The following is an 8,655-nucleotide window of genomic DNA, read 5'->3' as shown; positions in this document are numbered from 1 at the left end:
ACAGTTTGGGCGTGAGCCCATGACAGAATCAGGGTGGGCCTTAGCCCGCTCAGATACATAATCAGATATAAATTAAGGCCTTAGCCCATCTCAGATATGATATGTAGATCAGAACAAAATATCAGAATCCTACCCACCAGCCTCTACATACCATATCCGTCCAACCCTACACACCATGTGGGGATTAAATCAACCCACCCATCCCTACACACCATGCTGTACCGAAATATAGTACAAAGTTAGAATATAGCAGCAAAGCTGCCAGAAAAAGGATTAAGAGCCTTTCAGACACCTCCTCCAATAAATCATCAACCCACCTTGATGCAATGCAACATGCATAAAATGTCATGCTATTATACAATTATAGTTCACACATTCTTATTTCATAATTCATGCTCAGTACAGAAATCAGACAGGCGGATCACTCATATAGGGGTCTAGATAATACTTACCGACCTTACAGTAGGTCCACATTCGACTCAGGTGACCCATGTAACCTTATAGAACTTTTCAGAAAAATGGGCTCACACGCCCATGTGGCATGCCCGTGTAGGCCTACACGCTCGTGTGGCCCACACGGCCTGGCCCTGAACTCTACATGCCAGCGTAGTTCACCTGTGTGGGCCCACACGTCTGTGTGGCCCACACGATCCAAATAATTGTGCTCGTGTCTCGCACACGACCTCTCTGGCCATTACACGACCGTGGTGTGCGCTCGTGTCATGCGTGCACGGCCTAGTTCGTCGACCACATGCCCGTGTCCCTTCACACGGCCTACCACATGGGCTACCCCACTCCCGTGTGGCATCGACAGAATGCTTTTTGGCTTTTCACTGAATCCCATTTTTTGCATTTTCAGGTACACACCTGGTTCGTTTTCACTGTTTATGCAATCTCGAGATCATCAGCACCTAAAATTAAACAATACTTAGTTTATCTCTTAAATGATCAAATCAAATCAAAACCAAAATGAAATGCTTATCCAACGAGTGACCAAACTTACCCTTGGCAAGAAGCAGCATTTCTGTAACATGATAACCCAATTAAGGCCTTCGAATAGTACCTAAACGTGAGTGAAATGATTCCTTTGTTAATCGCTTAATCAAAAATACGCTAGAACTCAAGAAGAACCACTTACTGAAACGAGGGAACAACTGTTGTACGATAGAAAATCAATTGAATGAGGAACCAAATAGGAGAAAAAGATGAATTTTGGCACACAAGAAGAGAGGGAGAATTCTAGAGGAAAGTTGGCAGCAAGGGGTGGAAAAGAGAAGAGGGATAGCTGAAAATTGCCAAAAAGAGTAGAGTAATAAAAAATTCGGTAACCACCTCCTCTAATCCCTTATTTTCCTCCTAAAATCGCTTCAACACTCCCCTACCACACCACTATTATTTAGAAACCTAGACAAAACCAACTCTTGCCGAACAGATAGTAAAATTTATCCCCTTTTTCCCACACAAGGATTCGAACATAGGACCCCAAGCACTACAACTCTCTACTTAACCACCAGACCAGCAGGCCCATTTTTACATATTTTAACCAACTTTTACTCAATAGCCTAATAAACCAGAGTGAGGATTTATTCATTAAAAAGCCAAAATTTTCCAAAGCTAAGACTTGAGCTTGGGACCTCACACACACACCCAGAATACATAACCACTGAAGCGGATACACACTTGTGCCAAAGAAATACCGAAACATATACAGATATTTTTGTGCTCCAAAATCACATAAGCCGGAATTATAGAAATTTAGGGCGTTACAGTCAGCTCTGCTGTGTATTGATATCTGAGTGGCTTAGTCCACGTACAAGGTGTGTAAGGTTGGATGGACATTTCGAGGTCCTATGTGGCGTGTTTCTGTTGGATGAGCTTAATCAGCTCTTATGGGGTTTGATCGGGGGACAGAGAGATGTGTTAGCTGGATGAGTGGGTTTTATTACTTAACTTCATTTCATACGCATCTGTTTGAATGTTCTGGGTGTGAGATTATTTGACTATATTCTGTCTGAATGTGTGTGACTTGGTGTGCTTGAGTTGTTACATTCTGTTGGAACGTTGGTTCCAAGTATGCTTTCTGACTCTATGAGTGTCTATAAGTCGGTTGCGCTCAGGAATTGAGTTCTGTAATTTTGTTTTAAGTCTCATTTTAAACTCACACTGAGCTTATGTAGCTCACCCCCTTAGTGTTTCCCCTTGTAGGTATGCTCGATTTCAGTAGCTGGACTCGGTATGCGGAGGTCTCGGACAATCTTTGTTGAAAATAATTTATCTTTACCTTTTCAGCTTTCGTTTGGTCTATTATTTTGATCTGTAGGATTTTATAAAAACTGTAGCACAAGTTCTATTTGGAAATTATCGCTCATACATTTTATTTCATTTATATATTAGGTTTAACTGTAATTCTTTTGTTTGGAAGCCAACATTAAATTGTTTTCGGTTTGTCAAACAAAAAAAAATGTGGTAGTGGGAATTGAGACAATATGTTTTATAAAATTTTTCTATGGTCACTTTGGTGATCAATGAAACTCCAAGGATTATGTCTAAACTTCTAGGCTGGGTTTAGGGTGTTAAAGATTTCCTAAGAGATAAAATTAAAACCAATCCACTACTAACCACCACCCACATCTCATAATTTTAATTTGACCCCACTTCTACTATGTTGGCCACACATGCAGGAAATAAAAATAAATTTACCCACTTGTTTACGTGGGGATTCGAACACAAGATCAAAGGGTAGGCTAACATCTTACCACCAAATCAATAGACTCATTGTGTCACAAGTTGAATGAAAATAACATTTAAGCTGAATAAACAGAGATAGGGCTAGGAGCAAAAATAGCAAAAATTTTCATGAGTGAGATTTGAACCCATGATCTCAAACACACAATCGAGACCATTAACCACTAAAGTAAATACTTAATTATGATGAATTTTAAACTAATTAAGAATTTAAAAGTTTGGGGTGTTATAGCTGACACTAAAATTAAACTTCTTGAAGTCTTTCAATAATTTATAGCAATAGGGTCGTATGTGACCTTCCTTTCCACAATAGTGACACACAAACATTTTTAACTTCCTGTAACCTATATTTATTACAATAGAAGACCTTTTTTAGCCTTAATGAAAGCATTGGGAACATCAGTATTCCTACCATCTTTTAGATAACCAAGACCATGCCGACTAAGTTCAATCCTCTCTTGGAAATTGAAACAAAAAACATTGAGTTTCATAAAAATATATATTTAAATAGTTAGTGTATCAAATAGAATATTATGTAAATTAAAACAAAAGATTAATATTAACAAATAAAAACACCAAAAGTGGATTACACAAACCCTAAAGATAAATTCCAAGAAAAAATTTCTTAACAATAAACAAGAGAACTACTTTATGCATCTTGGGACTTGTAATATTCTAACATCGACGTAGCTCCTTCCACTACCAAATCATTCCTCTCCAAATACAACTCTAATGCATAAACCTTCAATTTTCTTTATTTCTCCTTTATAGAAACTACCTTTTCACCCCCATATTTCTATTCAAAAGTAACTGCCTTATCACCCACAATCATTCAATGCATGCTTTAAAACTTCATTTCTAAAGTTACCCATGCCAGACCAACTCCTAAAATTTCAAATCCCTTCATAGTAGCCACCACACCATCCACCGCTTCCTTTGCTTTCAATGTACCCTTACCATTACTTCCCTTTGTAGCAAGCCCTTCTTTATCCCAAATCTTTTTGATCAAATAAAAAATTTTCTGTTCTTATTAAAAAAAGTACTATATTCATCATTTTTACCTTTCCTAGTATTGTTTTCAAACCTTTTCCTCAACCTTATAACTTTATCCATCAATTAAGCTTTTGTAACATCAGCATCAAGAGATTTCTTAACAAAAATCATGAAACACATTCGTATCAGAAAAAAAGGGTCAACCCCTTTTTTCTTTAAGTAATCTAACAAACCTTCTAACTATAACAACTTGATTTTTAGGGGTGTCAAAAGTTGAAGTTTTGAGACTCTATTTTCGTAAATTAAGTATGCAAATATTTAATAGGGATATTTACAAAGTTATTATATAAATAAATTGAAATTTTGTGAAGCAATTAATATGAAATTATGGTGAATTAAGGCCTAGGACTAATTATAAAAATTCAGTCGCTATAGATTTCTAATTGGCAAAAGGCTTAAGGATTTAAATAGCAATTAGCCAAAGGCCTAAAATGACAATTAAACCATTTTTAATTTAGTAGTAGTGAAGGATGGTGGCATGTTCATTCTGTAATTTTAATGATTAATTAAAATTAAATTAAACATGATTCTTTAAGTTATTTATGTTTTATTTAAACTATAAATAACCTAATAAGTGGAAAGAAAGAGAATGTTAACATCTTCTTCGAAACACGAAAATATACAAACTTTTTCATGCCCTTTTTAACTAAAATTCATGCAATTTCGTAGTAATTCTTGCAGAAAAATATATAATAATTATAAAATAATTAAATTGTACTTAAATTATTAACATGTTGAATTTTAATTAATTTTATAATAAAATTTGATTATTTTTTATCATTTTCGATAGATTCACACAAAGGGCGAAAATTGGCTCGACAAACACTGCTAGAAGTGAAAAACTGAGAAGCGATTTTTGAAGCATCGAGGCGAATTAATTTTTCAGCCGAAGATGGTCCAAATTATGAATATTAATTCATAATATAATTAATTTTAACTTTAATCCAATTTATTTTGGATTATATAATTAATATTAATTAATATTGGGCTGCCCAAAACCGTCCCACATGCTGACCTAATCAGCTTGTTTGGCTAGTTATTTGGCTTGCAAAACAGCACTTGAAGACTCCTTGAATTTCCATTCAAAACCCTCCACTTATCATGCCTTCCTAGATTTGCCCCTACCTTAAAATAGCAAGTTTGAAACCTTCAAACTTGCGAGTGTACCCGACCATGGGGGAGTCTATGGCTGTAACACCCCTTACCCGTATTCAACACTGGAATAGGATTACGGAGCATTATCAGCCTTACAACACATTTAAACATACATTTCACATAAAAATAAATTATTTCATATACAATTCATTCACAACCAATCATTTCGTCCCCAATACGAGCTTATAAGACCCAAAACATGCATTCAGGGTGGTTTGGGACTAAACCGATAACTTAGAAAATTTTTCAACACTTAGAAAATTTTTGCATAAAATAGGGGACACACACTCGTGTGGCTCGGTCGTGTGTCTCACACGACCAATAGACACGTCTGTGTGAACATTCGAAATGGGAGCACATGGCCGTGTCCCAGCCTGTGTCCTACCCCGTGTAACTCTCTGACTTGGGTTACACGGCCAACACACACGCCCGTGTGGCTAGTCCGTGTGCCCTAAAAATGGCCATACATGCCCGTGTGCCAGGCCATGTGCTAGGCCGTGCCAATCCGGTAGGGTATATTGATATGCCACAAGGCCAAGTCACATGTGTAACATCCTAAAATAGGGTGTAACGCCCCAATTTTCGGGAATCCTGTGAATGTTGGCATAGGTTTAATTATGTTAGTGGGCCTCTAGAAAGCCCAAACTTAAGATAGAACCCGACAATTTTAGTTAATTTTTGTTCCATAAGAAAAAGGGGGTGAAATTATGAAATAGAACCTATGTGAAAATGTTTGAAAATGCTATAGGCTAAATTGAAGTGGCCAAATAAATAGGAGTGCAAAATAGGAGGATTTGCATGACAAACCTCCCATTTTACATGAAGTGGCTAGCCATCATGTTGTTGTAGACAATATGAGCACTTGATATCCATAATTTATGGTACAAATTGATACAAATTGATAATAGGTTAGGTAAATGTTCCATGATAATAGGTTAGGTAAATGTTCCATGATAATGGGTTAGGTAAATGTTTCATGATAAGAATTTCATGTCTTTTGTATTAAAGAATTAAATGGATGAAATATGAAGTTTTATTAAAAGAAAAATGGGTGAAAAGAACAAAGTTTTGTCCATCTTTGTTCATCATAGCTGAAAGTTAGAGAAGAGAAAGGAGAGGAGAAAGCTCTTGAGTATTTGGTCATTAGGAGGAGGAAAATTGAAGGTAAGTTCTTGGTACCTTGCTTCTATTTTGAGGTTCATGAGTTCTTCTTGATTCTACCTTAACTCTTGAAGTATATTTTGATTTTTAGTTGTGTTGTGAGCATTTATTCATGAATTAAAATGAAGGAAATGGTTGTTGTTTCATGTTCTTTTGATGAAAAATGGAAGATAGGTGAAGTTGAGCCAAACAAATGAGCATGCATGTGCCTTAGATGTTAAAGGGAAAAATCAGCTAACATGTTGTGCTTTAAAATGATGAAATGGAGATTATACTTAAGTAAAATCATAGATATGTGATGATTGATTGGTGATATACATGTTTAAATAACAAGCATGCAAGTTAGGTGTGAAAGAGTGATTTGGTAATAAATCTGCTTGGGACAGCAGCAGTAATGTGACTTTGGAAAATCACCATAAATTGTGGGAGAAGAATTAGAAGCTGAATAAATTGTGTAATTAAAGCTTATTGAGTCTAGTTTCTAATTAAATAAACAAGAACATATTTTGAATTCTGTACAACGAGAAATTTGATTCATAATGAAGGGTGGTCAAATTAGTCAAACAGTGAAACATGGGAAACTTTGAGACAATTCTGGTATTGATTGGCTAAACCAAAAATTCTGAAAATTTTATGGATAGAAGATATATGAGTCTATTTTCAGGGAAAATTAACGGAACTTGATTTGGAGTTTCGTAGCTCCAGTTATAAATGATTTAGTGACTGTTGCTCAGGAAGACAGCTGGCAGTGAAATTATGATTATGTGGTAAACATTGACAAAAATTTGTTAATGAGTTGCTTATTGTTTTCTTCTAAGCTTACTATGATCTGTAGGTGTGGTTGGCCGAATATTGTAAGGGATTAATACGTAGTTTGTATTTGAATAGTTAGATTAACGTGTTAGTAATCCAATTGTAGGCGGTTCGTGTGTGGATCTCGTCAGCATATCGTCGCAAACAGGTGTGTAATTGACACCCTCTCATAGACTAGATTGGCAAAAGCCGAAAAGCCGAAATGCCGAAAAGTCGGCATTTTGGGAATTTGCGAGTGTGCGAATGCTTGTAAGATAGTTGGGTTTGTATATTTGGTAATCTAAAGTAATAAACTGCAGTACGCGCGATTTCGTATATTTTGATATTTGGACTTAATGGGCCAAAGATTGGGTTCATAGGCCAACGGGCCCAATTCAGTAAGTATGCTCGGTAAGTGTTCTGATAGTACGTAAATAGTTAGGATATGCATGAAAACCCTAAAAGTAGCTAAATTACTGTAATACCCCTATGTATGGAAAATTACTCTTATACCCCTAGGTGCAAAATTACCGTTATACCCCTAGGGTTAATTTTGACTGAAAAGCATGACGATTTGATTCTGTATGATGTATGCCATGATTATATATCTGTTGCATGGGACATGGGTTATATTATGGAGGAAGTGTTCTGGTGGCTATGCCACAAATATCTGATCTGGTGGCTCTGCCACAAATATCTGATCTGGTGGCTCTGCCACAAATATCTGATCTGGTGGCTCTGCCACATATATCTGTTCTGGTGGCCCTACCACGATTATTCAGATCTCCGTGACTCTGTCACATTATTCGCTTCTCGCAGCCATGCTGCAAATTCTGTGGTGTGTAGCGGTTGGATGGGTCGAGTAGTCTCCCCACATGGTGTAACGCTGGTACGGGGGTATTAGGATGAATCTGGGTTGGATTTCTGCATAAACATGTAATATCTGCTCGCTTACATTATGGGCTTATGGGCTTTATTCTCAGATTACATTGCAGGCTAAGGCCAACTTATTTTATTTCTGTGGTTTGAGCTGATATAGGCTATGGTTGGGTTAATTTACACACTGAGTTTCCCCAAACTCACCCCTATTATTTTCATCCACGCAGGTAATCCCCAACCATAGTGGGCTTGGAGCTGTGAGGGAATTCGAAGTGGCCACCCATTCTGAAAGTTTGATTTTCTTCTGGTGAACTGGACATCCTTTTAATTATGTTTGAGGTTTTGGGCTTTTAAATGTAATAAGGCCGCTTATTTATTTTTGATGGTTTTTAATATGTATTACTAAGATAGGTAATACTTATTTTAACTGTTGAAATTGGATAGCTTTAGGGCGCGTTTTCAAAAACAACAATTGATTTCAAAATAACACGACAACAAGCAAAGCTTCCGCAATGAAAGTATTTTCCAAAATTAATCACTTTTCCTAAGAATTACTTAATCAAATCGGTTTCCTAGAAATATCCATGACGTTAAGGAATGGCGGTATGCATGTCTAGGATTGGATCCGAAGGGAGCTTAGTACTTAAGCAGTCCGATGGACTCACCACCTCTTTTACGGTTTCCTACCTGGTGCACAGCTTCCATTCACTTTAACCTTTAATGAATTAATCTTTTGAACATCAAGTACGATTTTCTGGACTTAGAATGGAATTTTTTTTTAACATTTTTGATGTGGCATGCCGGATCCGACCATAACTTCTGGGCCAGGTTTGGGGTGCTACATTTAGTGGTATCAGAGCCTAGATTGCA

General features: G+C 36.7%; 1 long non-coding RNA gene across 1 annotated transcript; it reads left to right on the top strand.

The window, feature by feature from the left end:
* The first annotated feature begins 5,890 nt into the window (after positions 1-5,890).
* LOC128280932 (uncharacterized) lies at positions 5,891-8,257 on the top strand. Its single transcript, XR_008271149.1, has 3 exons — positions 5,891-6,117; positions 7,034-7,075; positions 8,013-8,257. It is a non-coding gene; the product is annotated as an uncharacterized LOC128280932 (long non-coding RNA).
* The last annotated feature ends 398 nt before the right edge of the window (positions 8,258-8,655 follow it).

The sequence above is a fragment of the Gossypium arboreum genome, chromosome 9, assembly GCF_025698485.1.
Source record: "Gossypium arboreum isolate Shixiya-1 chromosome 9, ASM2569848v2, whole genome shotgun sequence".
In the NCBI taxonomy this organism is placed as follows: domain Eukaryota; kingdom Viridiplantae; phylum Streptophyta; class Magnoliopsida; order Malvales; family Malvaceae; genus Gossypium; species Gossypium arboreum.
The sequence above is the reverse complement of the archived record's forward strand: the minus strand, read 5'-3'. Positions and strand labels throughout refer to the sequence as shown.